Genomic DNA, 19,592 nt, shown 5'->3' on the forward strand with positions numbered 1-19,592 from the left:
CCCCAATCCCTCCCAGCATCAAAGTCCTTTCCAATGAGTCAACTCTTCGCATGAGGTGGCCAAAGTACAGGAGTTTCAGCTTTAGCATCATTCCTTCCAAAGAACACCCAGGGCTGATCTCCTTCAGAATGGACTGGTTGGATCTCCTTGCAGTCCAGGGGGCTCTCAAGAGTCTTCTCCAACACCACAGTTCAAAAGCATCAGTTCTTCATCACTCAGCCTTCTTCACAGTTCAACTCTCACATCCATACATGACCACAGGAAAAAGCATAGCCTTGACTAGACGGACCTTAGTCAGCAAAGTAATGTGTCTGCTTTTGAATATACTATCTAGGTTGATCATAGCTTTCCTTCCAAGGAGTAAGTGTCTTTTAATTTCATGGCTGCAGTCACCATCTGCAGTGATTTTGGAGACCCCAAAAATAAAGTCTGACACTGTTTCCACTGTTTCCCCATCTATTTCCCATGAAGTGATGGGACCGGATGCCATGATGTTTGTTTTCTGAATGTTGAGCTTTAAGCCAACTTTTTCACTCTCCTCTTTCACTTTCATCAAGAGGCTTTTTAGTTCCTCTTCACTTTCTGCCATAAGGGTGGTGTCATCTGCATATCTGAGGTTATTGATATTTCTCCCAGCAATCTTGATTCCAGCTTGTGCTTCTTCCAATCCAGCGTTTCTCATGATGTACTCTGCATAGTAGTTAAATAAGCAGGGGGACAATATACAGCCTTGACATACTCCTTTTCCTGTTTGGAACCAGTCTGTTGTTCCATGTCCAGTTCTAACTGTTGCTTCCTGACGTGCATACAGATTTTTCAAGAGGCAGGTCAGGTGGTCTGATATTCCCATGTCTCTCAGAATTTTCCACAGTTTATTGTGATCCACACAGTCAAAGGCTTTGGCATAGACATTTCTCAAAGACACACAAATGGCAAACAAATATATGAAAAGATATTCAACATTAGGTAAATGCAAATCAAAACCACAATATCACCTCAAACATGTTAGAATGGCTATGAACAGCAACAACAACAAAACCCCAAAAGACAGCATGTGTTTGCAAGAATGAGAAGAAAGTGGAACCCTTGTATATTGGTGCAACTGCTAAGGAAAACAGTAGGGAAGTTATTCCAAAAATTAAAAAATAGAACTACCATATGATCCCCTGATTCCACTTCTCAGTACTTTTCCAAAAGAATTGCAGAAATATTAGCACTGCCATGATCACTGCAGCACTATTTGAAACAGGCAGGACGTGGAAAGCACTTAAATGCCCATCAACAGATGAATGACTAAAGAAAATGTGTATATATATATATATATATATATATATATACACACACACATACACACAATGGAATATTATTCAGACTTAAAAAAGAAGGAAATTCTGCAATATGTGGCAACATAGATGAACTTTTAGAACATTAAGTGAAATAAACCAGTCACAGAAGGACATATACTACTACATGGTTCCTCTTAGTTGAGAAACCTGAAATAGTCAAAATCCTACAAGCAGAGAATAGAACCGTTGTTGCCTGGGGCAGAGGGTAAGGGAAATGAGGAGTTGCTAATCAGTGGGTATCAGGTTTCAGTTATGCAGGATGAATAAATTCTAGACAACTGCTATACAATCTGCCAGGGAATTAAACAACCTTTCCTTGAATGCTAACAATCATGTAAGTTCACTGCTGTGTGGTGTGCTTAGTCGCTCAATCGTGTCCAACTCTTTTGCGACCCTATGGATAGCAAGCAGCCCTCCAGGCTCCTCTGTCCATGGGGATTCTCGAGGCAAGACTACTGGAGTGGGTTGCCCTTCCCTCCTCGAGGATATTTTCCAAACCCAGGGAGCGAATCCAGGTCTTCCGCACTGCAGGCGGATTCTTAACTGTCATAACCACCAGGGAAGCCCAAGAATACTGGAGTGGGTAGCCTATCCCTTCTCCAGGAGATCTTCCCTGCCCAGGAACCAAACCATGGTCTCCTGTGTTGCAGGAGGATTCTTTACCAGCGGACATACCAGGGAAGCCCACTAGTAAGTTCACTAGTTTCGTCAAAAGGAAATAGTGTGTTCTGGTTCTGTTTCTGGTTTTGCTCCAATGTTTGGGTTTCCTCCGCCCGCCCAAGGCAAACCGATTCCTCTGGAGAGCGAAACCCAAGGCTCTGCTGCTCAGCCTGACTGACTGGTTTGGAATGGTGAAAAGCAGAGCAGAATCCATTTACAAGGTTTCTCAGTAGGGTGCTGAGGTGGAACAGATCCCTCCTTGTCCCCCACATTTGTTTTGCAAGAAAGCTTTAGCTTCCTGGGCCTTATAAGTTCACATACATGCGGTATTCTCACTCAGAATCTAACGTCACTCTTTCAAGCCTCAGCCATGGATTTTTTAAAACTTTTGAGGTACATTTGTTCACCTTTTTGTTGGAGAAACACGGAAGTGAAGCAAAGCGAATTCCACTTCGCGCAAAGAACGTGATCTCCCAAGGCCTAACCAGAGCGCGTAGAGAGATCATTTCTCAATCGAGGGGTAAGTTCATAGTTCTGACATTCACATCCGGGGTTACGCTACACAATCTGACAGGAGCACGTTAATTTCATGCTGTGAGAGGATGAACTACCCAGAAGAAGATTTATAAGGAGGACTAAAGTATTTCTTGGCTTCAGATTAGGAAACTACGGATTTTGGTGGCGGGAGGGCGTTGTTTTGTCCTTGGCGAAATGGGAAGAGGCCTTGCAGCACCAAAAAGGAAAACTCAACCGAGGCTGTGTGTCAGCCCGGGAGCAGCAGGGGGCGGGAGACGCTTGACTCTCCGCTGCGCTTTTCTCCTTTCACGTGACCCGTCCCTCGGCCTCGCTGGCTGCTTCCGGTCGGGGCAACACCCGGAAGTCGAGGGGAGGGAGGGTTGGGTCAAAGCGGCGGCCTGGCGGCGTGGGGGTGGAGCAAGAGAAGCAGCAGAGGGAGGAGTTGGGGCTGCCGCCGCAATCGCGGTGATCTCCGCTGCCGTCGCCATCGCCGGTGGGGCTGCCGTGACTTCTGCCGGAGTGTGAGATCGGAGTCCACGCGTTTGGGTTTGTTGCCGCCACCGGCTGCGTAGCTCCGGAGGTTTAACCATAGGACAGAAAAAAATACAGGTAAGTCCTATATGAATCCACTTCTATTGGAGGGGTATTCTGTACTGTCTGTACTACTGAGTGGAACAAGAATATCATTTTAATATGAGGGTGTTTCCAAACTCTCTCTGCTTCACAAGTCAGGTATTTACTGCAGTCTTGTTTTACGTCCCCCTAGCAGAGCACAGAGGAGGGGAGATTAGGTCCTGACCCCCTGTCGCTTTCTTGTTCCCTCCTGAGGAAGTGTCCTGGTCGTCCATGGCCCATGTTACCTAATTAATTGATGGTACAAGGTCTGTGAACTGTATTGAAAGTCACATGGACTGATCACCGTTAATGAAATAATGTAAAGAAATTATATATCTTGCTTCTTGTCTCGTTCTGGGAGTATGCACTAAAGTGCGAGAACACTTTTGTTTCCATTTCATTTTGTTCGTTCTTCCCCTTTCCCAGTAAAGCTACCCGCTGTCCTTATTGTACTCTGTGGCATCTTTGTCTTTGACACTTTTTGTTGTGTATGTTGAGGTTTATCCTAAGCACTAGCAACTCTTCTATCGTTTTGCAAGCCCTTTTTTCCCCAGCATCTGATATTTGTTTTAATTACAGCCTCTTCATCTACAGTAGTATGACTTTGTATTGAGAATATGTGCAGAACATTGAATTAGGTAGTATTGAGGTGTGGGGTGTGGTAGGGGTATACATAAGAAACAGGACAAAGTCCCTGGCCTTAAGAGAGTTTACATTCAATTTGAGTTCAAAAAGAGCAAGCAAAAATAACCCCAACATACCACAAGCTTTACTTCTGTGAGAGATCTAAGGCAACATATTCTTTCTTATAAATTCTTCATTATAACTGCTTTTATCTACATATTTTAAAATGCATGGCAAACTTTCATCTAGACTTTTGACACCCCAGGGAGTGAAAATAATTTTCTCTTGCCAGTTGGGAAAGTAAATTGTGAGGAGAGATTTGTCTGTCATGATACAGGCATTGGCATAAATGAGAAAGATATTTGGGGGTTTTGTCTCAAAAGTCCTTCTACTCATCTTTATTTAAGGGAAGTTCACCTTTTAAAGGTTTTACAGTTTTGGTTTTAAACAAATCTTTCTTAGGATATAAATCACAATGAGGGTGCAGGGTGAGAGAGAAACAGATGACAGTTGGCCTATTTCAGTTCAGTCTGTTACCCCAGCAACCATGTGTTTCATTTAGATCTCAGTCTTCAGGTGGCTTTCATATCACTTGTTTACTTAATTGCTGAGATAGTATGGCAGAAATAGTGTCACAATACTTTTCGAATGTGTTGCATTAAAGTGAAAGGGTAAGGTGTTTCTGGTTTCACAAATATGTTCCAACACTATTAGAAAATTGATTTAATCATCTTTGTGGGCTCAAATGTGTTGATATTGGTAGATTACATCAGTTTTCACAGATACTTCTATCTTTGAAGGAAATGAATATAAAGTAAGCTGTGCTTTGTCCCATGTTGCCCATTTATATTTAGAATTATACAACTATGGCTGAAGGATTGAATTTTTTAACCTATTTTTTCTTTATAGTTTTCTAGTGTAGACACTCAGTTTTCTAGATCTATAATCAGGAGATTTCTCCAGACCTGTAATCAGGAGAGCATTTTAACAATTTACTAATTGGAATAAATGGGTTATTCCACATCTTACGGAAATTATTTACCTTAGTTAATTTTGTTTCTAAACTGTTAAAGTTTTTTGTTTGATATTGTAATTGCTCCCGATCTGCTTGTGGATTTGATGTCACAACCAAAGTAGATAGGGAGGGAATAATACTGGAATTACTTCTTTCCCCTGATCCCACCTGAGTTTGGAGAACACTGTATATTTCTTGGAAATGTGGAGAAAATTGTTTCCCAACTCCTAAATGTTTACTTGAAGCATGCTACCTGCCACTCAGGAGAAAAGGGCATTAAGAGGGCTTCTGTTAAGACCTAAAACACTATCAACAAACGCAGAAGAATGGAAAGGAAGAATTTCACAGTGGAGAGCCTGCTGAACAAAATTGTCAGGCGTATTTAGGATAAATTTGTAGCTGATCTCTAGGGTCATTAGGATACTACAAGTTGATATTGAGCTAACAAAAGCTTAGAGAGCTTAGTTCTTAAAGAGTTCAACATGTAATTTCCTTTCTTGATCCTTTCACTTAAAATGGTAGGGAGAAAAGGCGTCTGACTTTTTTGGTAATGATAAAATTATTTGGTCTAAGAATTCTAATTGAACTACTAATCATTAATATAATAGTATTAAAATAGAAAGTATAGTGTATTGATAATTGGTAAGTAGATTAATAATATTATTTAAACAGTAATATTAATATTAAATTGTTTGTATACAGCTAATTTCCTTTTGACCAATAAATGCTTTCTCTTATTTTACTATAACATTTTACTGTTAGTTCTTAATATCAATTTTTAGTCCAGATTTATAGCCATAGTATCTTGGTAATAATTACTTATCATAACTGTACCTTTCTTTTACATATTAGCAATCAACTTGGTGTCGTATGTCATTAAGTATTGTCCATCTAAAGCAAGGTATTTTATCTTGCTCATCTGTTTCTAATTAGGTAACAATAGGATTTATTTTAGTCATAAAAACCTTTTGTAAACTTCAGATTGTTTTAAAGCCTTAAATTCATTGTATGATGATAGATAAAGGAATAAATTAATATTTGACCTTGAGTGTCACAGTATGATTAAGATTGCCTAATGAGGATATGAAGAAAAGGAAACCCTCATACACTGTTGGTGGGAATACAAATTTGTACAGCCACTGTGAGAACAGTATAGCAGCTTCTCAAAAAACTAAAAATAGAACTACTATATGACCTGGCAGTTCTACTTCTGGGTATATACCTGAAAAAACCAAAATGACTGATTTGAAAAGATATGTGTACCCCAATGTTTATAATAGCATTGTTTGCAATTGCTGAGATATTGAAGCAGCCTAAGCGTCCATCAACAGATAAATGGATAAAGCAACTGCACACACACACACATACACACATGGTGGAATATTACCCATCCATAAAAAAGGATGAAATCCTGCCATTTGCAACAACATAGATGGACTTGGAGGGTATTATGCTAAGTGAAATAAGTCAGACAGAGAAAGATAAATACTGTATGATATCACTTATATGTGGAGACTGAAAAATACACCAAACTAGTGAATATAACAAAAAATAAACAGACTCATAGATAATAAGAGAACAAACTAGTGGTTACCAGTGAGAAGAGGGAAGAAGGGAGGGGCAAGATATGGGTATGACATTAAGAGTACAAACAATTGCACATGAAATAAAGAAGCTATAAAGGATATATTGTACAACTCAGGAAATATAGCCAATATTTCATAAAAACTATAAAGGAATATAACATTTTAAAATTGTGAATCACTATATTGTAATAGCTGAAACATACATAATACTGTAAATCAACTATATCTCAGTAAAAAAAAAAAAAAGATTGCCTTAGAGTTTGTCCACTTTGTTTATTATAAAACTAACCTGTGAATTCCTGTTTCTTAACTTTGGGGCAAATGATAAGTCATGGGATTTTGAATCTTGCTTTTTCTTTCTATTGTGCATAAGTGATCCCTGCATGGATCACCACCTTGTGGTGGCGAAGGGGCTAACTCATTGAAGCTATGAGTCATGCCCTGCAGGGCCATCTATGATAGATGGGTCATAGTGAAGAGTTCTGATAAAATGGGGTCTACTAGAGAAGGAAATGGCAACCCACTCCAGTATTCTTGCTGTGAGAACCCATAAACAGTATGAAAAGGCAAAAAGATATGATTATGCCAGAAGCTAAGCTCCCGAGGTTGGAAGGTGTCCAATATGCTACAGGAAGAGCAGAGGGCAATTTCTAATAGCTCCAGAAAGAATGAAGCTAAACAAAACAGAAATCACACTGAATTGTGCATGTGTCTGGTGGTGAAAGTAAAGTCTGATGCTATAAAGAATAAACAATATTGCATAGAAACTTGGAAGATTAGGTCCATGAATCAAGGTAAATTGGACATCTTCAAGCAGGAGATGCCAAGAGTGAACATCGACATCTTAGGAATCCGTAAACTAAAATGGACGAGGATGGGTGAATTTAATTCAGATGACCGTTGTATCTACTACTATGGGCAAGAAACCCTTAGAAGAAATTCAGTAGCACTCATAGTCAGCAGAACAGTCTGAAATGCAGTACTTAAATGCAATCTCCAAAACGACAAAATGATCTTGATTTGTTTCCAAAGCAAATCAGCATCACAGTTATCCAAGTCTATGTCCCAACCTCTAATGCCAAAGAAGCTGAAGTTGACTGGTTCTATGAAAACCTACAAGACCTTCTATAACTAACACCCAAAAAAGATCCTTTTCATCATAGGGGACTGGAATGCAAATGTAGAAAGTCAAGAGATACCTGGAATAACAGGCAAGTTTGGCCTTGGAGTACAAAGTGAAGCAGGACAAAGACTAGCAGAGTTTTGCCAAGAGAACACACTGGTCATAGCAAACACTTTTCCAGCAACACAAGAGATGATTCTACACACAGACATCACCAAATGGTCAATACTGAAATCAGATTGATCATATTCTTTGTAGCTGAAGATGGAGAAACTCTATACAGTCAGCAAAACCAAGACATGGAGCTGACTGTGGGTCAGATCATGAGCTTCTTATTGCAGAGTTCAGACTTAAATTGAAGAAAGTAGGGAAAACTACTTAACCATTCAGGTATGACCTAAATCAAATCCCTTATGCTTATACAGTAGAGGTGACAAATAGATTCAAGGGATTAGATCTGGTAGACAAAATTGCTGAAGAACTATGGATAGAGATTTGTAACACTATACAGAATCAGTGTTCAGAACCATCCCCAAGAAAAAGAAATGCAAGAAGGCAAAGTGGTTGTCTGAGGAGGTTTTACAAATAGCTGAGGAAAGAAGAGAAGCAAAAAGCAAGGGAGAAAGGGAAAGATATACCCAGTTAAATGCAGAGTTCCAGAGAAAAGCAAGGAGAGATAAGAAGCCCTTCTTAAATGAACACTGCAAAGAAATAGAGGAAAATAATAGAATGGGAAAGACTAAAGATCTCCTTAAGAAAATTGGAGCTATCAGGGGGACATTTCATGCAAGGATGGGCATGATAAAGATCAGAAATGGTTAGGGACCTAACAGAAGCATAAGAGATTAAGAAGAGGTGGCAAGAATACTCAGAAGAACTATACAGAAAAGATCTTATTGACCAGGTTAACCACGATGGTTTGGTCACTTGCTTAGAGCCAGACATGCTGGAGTGTGAATTCAGGTGGACCATAGGAAAAATTACTGCAAACAAAGCTGGCAGAATTCTAGCTGAGCTATTTAAAATCCTAAAAGATGATGCTGTGAAACTGAGCACTCAGTATGTCAGCAAATTTGGGAAACTCAGCAGTGGCCACAGGACTGGAAAAGGTCAGTTTTCATTCTAATCCCAAAGAAGGGCAATGCCAAAGAATGTTCCAACTATCATACAGTTGTGCCCATTTCATATGCTAGCAAGGTTATGCTCAAAATCGTTCAAGCTAGGCTTCAACAGTAGGTGAACCGAAAACTTCCAGGGATACAAGCTGGATTCAGAAAAGGCAGAGGAACCAGAGATCAAATTGCCAACATTCATTGGATTATAGGAAAAGTAAGAGAATTCCAGAAAAAACATCTAGTTCTGCTTCACTGACAATGCTAAAGCCTTTGACTGTGTGGGTCACAACAAACTGTGGAGTATTCTTAAAGAGAAGGAAATAGCAGACCCCCTTACCTGTCTCCTGAGAAACCTGTGTGCGAGTTGAGAAGCAGCCGGTAGAACCAGACAAGGAACAACTGACTGGTTCAGAATTGGGAAAGGAGTATGACAAGGCTGTATTGTCATACAATTGTTACCCTGCTTATTTAACTTATATGCAGAGTACATTATGCAAAATGCCAGACTGGATGAATCACAAGCTGGAATCAATATTTCAAGAAAAATAACAAGCTCAGATATGCAGATGATACCACTCTAATGGCAGAAAGTGAAGAGGAACTAAGAAGTCTCTTGATGAGGGTAAAAGAGAAGAGTGAAAAAGTTTGCTTAAGACTCAACGTTAAAAAGCCTTAGATTGTGGCACTTGATCCCATGACTTCATGGCAGGTTTAGGGGGATAAGTGGAAGCAATGACCGATTTTATTTTCTTGGGCTCCAATTTCACTGCAGACAGTGACTGCAGCCATGAAATTAAAAGACTTGCTCCTTTGAAGGAAAGCTACAACAAACCTAGACAGTGTATTAAAAAACAGAGATGTCACTTTGCCGACAAACATCCCTATAGTCAAAGTTTTGGTTTTTCCAGTAGTCATGTAAGGTGTGAGAGTTGGACCATAAAGAAGGCTGAGTGCCAAAGAGTTGATCTTTCAGATTGTGGTGCTGGAGAATACTCTTGAGAATCCCGTGGACTGCAAGGAGATCAAACTGGTCAGTCCTAAAGGAAATCAACCCTGAATATTCATTGGAAGGACTGAAGTTGAAGCTCCATTACTTTGGCTACCTGATGCAAAGAGCTGACTCATTGGGAAAGACCCTGATGCTAGGAAAGATTGAAGGCAAAGGGGGAAGGGGGTGGCAGAGCATGAGATGATTAGATGGCATTACCGACTCAATGGACATGAATTTGAGCAAACTCCAGGAGATAGTGAAGGACAGGGAAGCCTAGCATGCTGCAGTCCACGGGATTGCAAAGAGTCGGACAAGCTCAGAATGAAAAACAATAACAACAAAGTGAAGAAGCCCAGAACTGTTCCTCTGTTATAGAAAAAAAATTATCTATTTTGTCTATTGTTTGCAATTTGGTAAAAGTTGATACATTCTTTCTTAGGGCCAAATTTTATTCCTAGACCTCAGTTCAGTTCAGTTCAGTGGCTCAGTCGTGTCCGACTCTTTGCAACCCCATGAATTCCAGCACGCCAGGCCTCCCTGTCCATCACCAACTCCCGGAGTTCACTCAGACTCACGTCCATAGAGTCAGTGATGCCATCCAGCCATCTCATCCTCGGTCATCCTCTTCCTCCTCCTACCCCCAATCCCTCCCAGCATCAAAGTCTTTTCCAATGAGTCAGCTCTTCGCATGAGGTGGCCAAAGTACTGGAGTTTCAGCTTCAGCATCATTCCTTCCAAAGAAATCCCAGGGTTGATCTTCAGAATAGACTGGTTGGATCTCCTTGCAGTCCAAGGGACTCGCAAGAGTCTTTTCCAACACCACAGTTCAAATGCATCAATTCTTCGGCGCTCAGCCTTCTTCACAGTCTAACTCTCACATCCATACATGACTACTGGAAAAACCATAGCCTTGACTAGACGGACCTTAGTCGGCAAAGTAATGTCTCTGCTTTTGAATATGCTATCTAGGTTGGTCATAACTTTTCTTCCAAGGAGTAAGCGTCTTTTAATTAGCAAGCAGCTAAAATGAGGTTTAAAGCCAGTCAGTCTGGCTTCAGAAACTATGTTCTTATCAGACATAAAGGAACTGTAGGTTTTAAAAATACACAGGTATTTGATGGGACTTCTCTGGTGGTCCAGTGGCTACGACTCTGTACTCCCAATGCAGGGATGCCAGGTTCAACCCCTGTTTAGGGAACTAGGTCACACATGCTGCAACTGTTCGCATGCTATAACTAAAAGATCCCTCGTGCACGCCACAACAGAGACCTAGTGCAGCCAAATAAATAAGTACTTATTTATTTATTTAAAAAAGTTTTTATGATCCTAGCATTCTTTTTTTAAATCTATTTTTAATTGGAGGATAATTGCTTTACAATGTTGTTTCTATTTCTGCCATTCATCTACATGAATCAGCCATAGGTATACATATGTCCCCTTCCTCTTGAACCTCCTTCCTACCCCTGTTTTTTAAACTTATTATTATTATTATTTTTGACTGCACTGGATCTTCATTGTGTCACATGGGCTCTTCGTTGCCACATGCAGACTTTCTCAAGTTGGAGTGCCTGAGGTTTTCTCTCGTTGCAGCACAAGGGCTTCTTGTTGCAGGCATGGGTTCACTAGTTGTGACATGGGTACTTAGTTGCCCTGTGGTGTAGGATCTCAGTTCCCTACCAGGGATAAAACCCAAGTTGCCTGCATTGGAAGGCAGATTCTTAACCACTGGGCAACCAGGGAAATTTTAAAAAGAATACATAACATTTGAGCAAACTTAGGTCTATTGTAATTAAGTTCCTTGTTTGTCCTAAAGAGGGAAATACTCATTTATCTTATTTGAAAGCATGAATGAGCAAACTGATTTGATGATTAAAAATTATTGTTAGCTCAAATTTCCTTGGTATTTTTATATGAAATTCCCCAAAAGTAAAGGCTCACAGTTTTGTTTTTGGCTAATTATACATTTTTAAGAGATATGCTAAATAACCTAATGCTTAAAATGATGCTAGTCTTATTTGATTTGTATTCTCGGAGTCTCCCAGGAAAAGAAATGGTTTATGTCTTTTTTTTATCTTCACAGTAAGCACATCTTTGAACTTGAGAAGACTTTGATATTTACCACATGCTTTGAATGTAAACTGTACTAAGAGAACATATAGTAAAAGTTAATAAGCAAGCATAAATTAAGACATTGCTAGTTACATTTTTATGGATTATTGGATATTTTTCTGTTGATAATTTCAAGGCTTTTAAACTTTTAACCATTGTATTGTAATCTGCTTTTTTGAGGGAGGCAGTATAATATAGAGTTAAGAGTGGGGCTTCAGGACCAGACTGCCTTGGTTGGAACCTCAGCTCCTCTGTTTATTGCTTATATGACCTTGGACTGGTCTCTTACCTTTTGTGCCTCAGTTTCTTCAACTTTCTAAAATAGCAACAATAATGGTAGGATTGTCAATGAATTAATACATGTAACACCCTAAGAGCAGTGCCTGGCAGGTAGTAAATACACAATGATGTTTAGTTATTGTTATTGTCTTTCAGTTCAGTTCAGTCACTCAGTCGTGTCCGACTCTTTGAGATCCCATGGACTGCAGCATACCAGGCCGCTGTGTCCATCACCAACTCCTGCACCGCAGTTTACTCAAACTCATGTCCATTGAGTTGGTGATGCCATACAACCATCTCATCCTCTGTCGTCCCCTTCTCTTCCTGCCTTCAATCTTTCCCAGCATCAGGGTCTTTTCCAGTGAACCAGTTCTTCGCATCAGGTGGCCAAACATTGGAGTTTCTGCTTCAGCATCAGTCCTTCCAGTGAATATTCAGGACTGATTTCCTTTAGGATAGACTGGTTGGATCTCCTTGTAGTCCAAGGGACTCTCAAGAGTCTTCTCCAACATCACAGTTCAAAAGCATCAATTTTTTGGTGCTCAGCTTTCTTTATAGTCCAACTCTTACATCCATACATGACTACTGGAAAAACCATAGCTTTGATTAGATGGACCTTTGTTGGCAAAGTAATATCTCTGCTTTTTAATATGCTGTCTAGGTTGGTCATAACTTTTCTTCCAAGGAGCAAGCGTCTTTTAATTTCATGGCTGCAATCACCATCTGCAGTGATTTTGGAGCCCAAAAAATAAAGTCTGACACTTTCCACTGTTTCCCCATCTATTTGCCGTGAAGTGAGGGGACTGGATGCCATGATCTTTGTTTTCTGAATGTTGAGCTTTAAGCCAGCTTTTTCACTCTCTTTCACCTTCATCAAGAGGCTCTTTTGTTCTTCACTTTCTGCCATATGGGTGGTGCCATCTGCATATCTGAGGTTATTGATATTTCTCCCAGCAATCTTCCAGCTGTGCTTCATCCAGCCCAGCATTTCTCATGATGTAGTCTGCATATAAGTTAAATAAGCAGGGTGACAATATACAACCTTGACATACTCCTTTTCCTATTTGGAACCAGGAAATTGTCCTTATATATATATATACACACACACACACACACACACATATATATATATATATATTTTGTATATAATTCACTATAAAGATATTTTTCAATTCAGTTCAGTCACTCAGTCATGTCTGACTCTTTGCGACCCCATGAATCACAGCACGCCAGGCCTCCCTGTCCATCACCAACTCCCGGAGATCACTCAGACTCATGTCCATCGAGTCAGTGATGCCATCTAGCCATCTCATCCTCTGTCGTCCCCTTCTCCTCCTGCCCCCAATCCCTCCCAGCATCAGAGTCTTTTCCAATGAGTCAGCTCTTCACATGAGGTGGCCAAAGTACTGGAGTTTCAGCTTCAGCATCATTCCTTCCAAAGAACACCCAGGGCTGATCTCCTTCAGAATGGACTGGTTGGATATCCTTGTAGTCCAAGGGACTCTCAAGAGTCTTCTCCAACACCACAGTTCAAAAGCATCTATTCTTCGGCACTCAGCTTTCTTCACAGTCCAACTCTCATATCCTTACATGACCACTGGAAAAACCATAGCCTTGACTAGATGGACCTTTGTTGGCAAAGTAATGTCTCTGCTTTTGAATATGCTATCTAGGTTGGTCATAACTTTCAGCAACCACTAAAATGTATATTATAGATTTACTGTAAAATTGTAAATTATATTATTTCATTTACCTAAGATTGTAAGTTATAGTTCAGTGTGTGACATTTAGTTGCCAAGTAGTGTCTGACTCTTTGCAAACCCATGGACTGTAACCCACCAGGTTCCTCTCTCCATAGAATTTTCTGGGCAGGAATACTGGAGTGTAAGTTTCCATGTTACTCTCTCCATACATCTCACTCTCTCCTCCCCTCTCTCCATGTCCATAAGTCTATTCTCTATGTGTGTTTCTCCATTGCTGTCCTGCAAATAAATTCCTCAGGAAACTCAGACAAGGGCTGTGTATCAATCTAGAGGGGTGGGATGGGGAGGGAGGTTCAAAAAGAGGGGATGTATGTATACCTATGGCTGATTTTTGTTGAGGTTTGACAGAAAACAACAAAAATTCTGTAAAGCAATTATCCTTCATTAAAAAAAAAAAAAGAATACTAGAGTGGGTTGCCATTTGCTTCTCCAGGGGATCTTTCTGATCCACAGATCAAACCTGTGTCTCTGTATCTCCTCAGTTGGCAGGCAGATTCTTTACCACTGAGCCACCTGGGAAGGCCTAAATGATAGTTTTACTGTACTATAAATTTAGTTAACTAGAGGAATAGCATACCTGTCAGTATCTGAATGAGATACTTAATTTCTAAGTTATGCCACAGAAAATAGGAAACTCAGATTGAGAGGGCACAATAACCTACAGTCTACGTATAATATGCTAACCATAGCATTTCAAAACTCATGACAGCTAGCAAATCAATTCACCCTGATATACTCATTCTAGTTCTCTACTTCTCCACCAAGAAAACTCAGAGCAGTCTGCTTTGTTCAATTAATGAGCTGCAGACTTTGGGACATCAGATTTTCTAGATTATTTCTCTGCCAAATGGTGAACCTTACTTGTGCTGAATGATTTCTGAAATATAAAATGTAGGCAACAGAAAAGGCTTTATGCATGTCTAACCTACTTTATAGAATAGCTGCTTTCTTATAAAAGTTGTATATAAATTGAATTTTTATAAAAAATATCAGCACTCTAATGAATAAATGTTACTTGTGATTGTTGTACATCTAGTGTTTACATAGACCCTGTGAGATATGCATAGAAGCATAAAATATACATTGAATGTCTAGTTAAGAAATAAGTCTAATGTCAAACAGTTGCATAGAAATTAGGTACTAAAACTATGATGCTGATTTTGGCAATATTCAGAATTCAATAAGAAAGTGGATATGAGGTTTTTTTAAAATTTTAATTGGAGGCTAATTACTTTACAATATTGTGGTGGTTTTTGCCATACATTCACATTAATCAGCCATGGGTGTACATGTGTTCCCCATCCTGACCCTCCCTGTCACCTCCTTTCCCATCCTATCCCTCAGGGTCATCCCAGTGTACCAGCCCTGATCACCCTGTTTCATGAATCAAACCTGGACTGGCAATCTGTTTCACATATGAAAATATACATGTTTCAGTGCTATTCTGTCAAATCATCACACCCTCGCCTTCTCCCACAGAGTCCAAAAGTTTGTTCTTTACATCTGTGTCTCTTTTGCTGCCTCACATATAGGGTCATTGTTACCATCTTTCTGAATTCCATATATATGCGTTAATATACTGTATTAGTGTTTCTCTTTCTGACTTACGTCACTCTGTATAATAGGCTCCAGTTTCATCCACCTCATTAGAACTGATTCAGATGCATTCTTTTTAATGGCTGAGTAATATTCTATTGTGTATATGTACCACAGCTTTCTTACCCATTCGTTTGCTGATGGAGATCTAGGTTGCTTCCATGTCCTGGCTATTGTAAACCGTGCTGCGATGAACATTGGAGTACACGTGTTTCTTTCAGTTCTTGTTTCCTTGGTGTGTATGCCCAGCAATGAGATTGCTGGGTCATATGACAGTTTTATTTCCAGTTTTCTTAAGTAATCTCCACACTGCTCTCCATAGTGGCTGTACTAGTTTGCATTCCCACCAACAGTGTAAGAGGGTTCCCTTTTCTCCGCACCCTCTCCAGCATTTATTGCTTGTAGACTTTTAGATAGCAGCCATTCTGACTGGAGTGAGATGGTACCTCATTGTGGTTTTGATTTGCATTTCTCTAATAATGAGTGATGTTGAGCATCTTTTCAGGTGTTTGTTAGCCATCTGTATGTCTTCTTTGGAGAAATGTCTGTTTAGTCCTTTGGCCCATTTTTTTTATTGCATTGCTTATTTTTCCGGAATTGAGCTGCAGGAGTTACTTGTATATTTTTGAGATTAATTCTTTGTCAGTTGCTTCATTTGCTATTATATTTTCCCATTCTGAAGGCTGTCTTTTCAACTTGCTTGGAGTTTCCTTCGTTGTGCAACAGCGTTTAAGTTTAACTAGGTCCCATTTGTTTATATTTGCTTTTATTTCCATTACTCTTGGAGGTGGGTCATAGAGGATCTTGCTATGATTGATATCAGAGAGTGTTTTGCCTATGTTATTCTCTAGGACTTTTAGTTTCTGGTCTTACATTTAGATTTTCAATCCATTTTGAGTCTATTTTAGTGTATGGTGTTAGAAAGTGTTCTAGTTTCATTATTTTACAAGTGGTTGACCAGTTTTTCCAGCACCACTTGTTAAAGAGATTGTCTTTAACACACTGTATATTCTTGCCTCCTTTGTCAAAGATAAGGTGTCCATAGGTGCATGGATTTATCTCTGGGCTTTCTATTTTGTTCCATTGATCTATCTTTCTGTCTTTGTGCCAGTAGCATACTGTCTTGGTGACTGTAGTTTTGTAGTAGAGCCTGAAGTCAGGCAGGTTGATTCCTCCAGTTCATTCTTCTTTTCCAAGATTGCTTTGGCTATTCAAGGTTTTTTGTATTTCCATACAAATTGTGAAGTTATTTGTTCTAGTTCTCTGAAAAATACCATTGGTAGCTTGATAGGGATTGCATTGAATCTATTGATTGCTTTGGGTAGTATACTCAGTTTCACTATATTGATTCTTCTGATCCATGAACATGGTATATTTCTCCATCTATTTGTGTCATCTTTGATTTCTTTCATCAGTGTTTTATAGTTTTCTATATATAGGTCTTTTGTTTCTTTAGGTAGATATATCCTAAGTATTTTATTCTTTTCATTGCAATGGTGAATGGAATAGTTTCCTTAATTTCTCTATTTTCTCATTATTAGTATATAGGAATGCAAGTTGTTTCTGTGTGTTAATTTTATATCCTGCAAATTTACTATATTCATTGATTAGTTCTATCTAGTAATTTTCTGGTGGAGTCTTTAGGGTTTTCTATGTAGAAGAGCATGTCATCTGCAAACAGTGAGAGTTTTACTTCTTTTCCAATCTAGATTCTTTTTATTTCTTTTTCTTCTCTGATTGCTGTGGCTAAAACTTCCAAAACTATGTTGAATAGTAATGTTGAGAGTGGGCACCCTTGTCTTGTTCCTGACTTTAGGGGAAATGCTTTCAATTTTTCACCATTGAGGATAATGTTTGCTGTGTGTTTATCATATATGGCTTTTATTATGGGATATGAATTTTTGACAGTGTTTTTCATGAAAGAGGTGGTATTTCAGTTCATTTGCTCACCCAGTTATTTTGAATAGCTATCATGTACAGGGTGCTAGGAGATGATAGTGAACACAACAGATATGATCACATTTTTGTGGAGTTTACAGATGAGTTGGGTGATAGGATTTAAATATGTAGAAGGTGAGGGGACAGTCTAAACAGAATCGTAGACATGGCAAGCATGGACTGTATGGCAGTGAGGGCAGTTCCCTGAGTGTAATAGAGATTTTATTTCTGGAAGGAGTATTGAATGTGATAGATGTGGGCTGTATTTTGTAACTCTCTGAAGAGCTATTTAAGTCTATGAGAAGCGGTGTGGAAACAGTCTGTTTGGACTGAGGCCTTAACCTGTGGTATCTGTTTCCATCTCCATGTGGATAGTGTTAGAATTTAGTTAAATTATAGGCCACCTAGCTGGTGTTGCAGAGAATTGCTTTGTGGGGAAAAATCTCCACGTGTCTGGTGTCAGAAGTGTTGTGAGTGTGGTATTTGTTTATTTATGTGGCTGCACTAGGTCTTAGTTGTGGCCTGTAGGATCTTTTAGTTGCGGCATGAGGGATGTAGTTTCCTGACCAGTGATCAAACTCAGGCCCTCTGCATTGGGAGCATGAAGTCTCAGCCACTGGACCACCAGGGAAGTCCCCACATTCAGTTTTCTTTTACATTCCTATCAGAAAGAATCTTTGCATTATCGTCAGCTTACTGGTGTAGTTTTGTGGATAAGAAGGCATTAATGTCAGTATTCTACAACCTATGGAGTATATTCTAGAAGACTTTAATCAATGAAATTGATTGATATGAATGGCTCATTTAAGTGATAAAAAGTAAAGTATCAATGATACCACATTTAGAAGACAACATTTTTTGTGACTCTGGAAACATTGATTTGATTCATGTTATGAAAACAATATACCATTATTTATAATATTCTATTTATTCCCAAAGAGGGAGCTAATAGTGTGAAAACTGGGACCCATTATACATTTTTTACTGGTTTGTGTGTTTTAAAAGATCTTTTGTCTACTTGTTTCTAAATCAAAAGCCTGCTCCTGGCGTTTTTGGTAAACCTTAAAATGCTACTTAATTCTCAGTGCTTATTTGCTTTGCTGATTTATTTATGGGAGTTTTTTCATATGTTAGATGCTGGAATCTTGGGAGACATCAGGTGGATTTATCAAGCCCCAATCTTAGCAGCTATTGGGGTAAGTTTAAAAGCCAGTATAGTTTAGAAGGGCTTCCCTTGTGGCTCAGATGATAAAGACTCTGCCTGCAGTGCAGGAGACCCAGGTTTGTTCTTCCCTGGATCAGAAAGGTCTCCTGGAAAAGGGAATGGCAACCAACTCCAGTGTTCTTACCTGGTGAATTCCATGGGGTAGCAAAGAGTCAGATACAATTGACTAACACATGCTCACACATAGTTTTTTAAAAAAGAAAAAAATGCATAATTCAACTGTTGCTAAAACCCAGAGAAAGTTTGTTACTTGGTTCTACAAAGGTTTAGGAAACTCTCACATTATAGAAATTGCTGTTGGGAGAGTCTGTGTTGGGGATCAGATCCTTTTTCATGGCTGACACTGAGATACATGAAGAAAGCACACACCCTCCCTTTAATCAGCTAGCATGCAGGAACACTCCTGTAAATTTCAAAATATTTAGAAATATTTATAGGTTCAAGCAGTTGGGAGATCCTAAAACTCTTTCTCCTTTTCAGCTGTTATTTTATAACATTCTGATCACTTGGTAGTAGGTCAGGAGGAGGAGGCAAAGATGAAATAAATAGGAGACCTGAGGAATTACTGAGAGAGAAAAATGATAGTATAGTTTATTATAAAGGATTGCCTAAAGCTTTTGTTTCACATACTTTCCCCAAGAAGTTAAGAGGATCCATATTGAATCAGACACTCCCTGGTGGTCTAGTGATTAGGATTTGGTGCTGTCACTGCCACAGCCTGGGTTCAATTCCCTTTCTGTCCTGCATTCATAGCTATACCTTTTTCAAAAAAAGGTGTTGTCAGAATTAGTTGTGTGTGTTTGTGCACATGAACCCTTCTTCAGAAGTAGCAAAAAAGGGCAGATAAGGCAAGAGAAGAAGTGCTTTAATAATTTATTTCAAAGACCTAACAGAATATACTAACCCATAATTTAGAATTTAGGTTTCTTAAAAAAATTAATTATTAATCTTTTTATTTTTGACTATGCTGGGTCTTCATTGCTGCATGCATACTTTCTCTAGTTGTGGCGAATGGGGGCTCCTGTTTGCTGTGGTGCACAAGCTTCTCATTGCAGTGGCTTCTCTTGTTGCAGAGCATGGGCCCACAGATT

The 19,592-nt window shown here is 39.3% G+C and overlaps 1 protein-coding gene across 1 annotated transcript in view; it reads left to right on the forward strand.

The window, feature by feature from the left end:
* Window positions 1-2,904: 2,904 nt before the first annotated feature.
* Window positions 2,905-19,592, forward strand: part of ATP7A (ATPase copper transporting alpha) — a 151,271-nt gene continuing 134,583 nt past the window's right edge. The window contains exon 1 of the mRNA XM_070291873.1: window positions 2,905-3,131. The gene's annotated coding sequence lies outside the window, so the exon portion shown is untranslated. The remainder of the gene's footprint in view (window positions 3,132-19,592) is intronic.

The sequence above is a fragment of the Ovis canadensis genome, chromosome X (genome assembly GCF_042477335.2).
Source record: "Ovis canadensis isolate MfBH-ARS-UI-01 breed Bighorn chromosome X, ARS-UI_OviCan_v2, whole genome shotgun sequence".
Taxonomy (NCBI): Eukaryota; Metazoa; Chordata; class Mammalia; order Artiodactyla; family Bovidae; genus Ovis; species Ovis canadensis.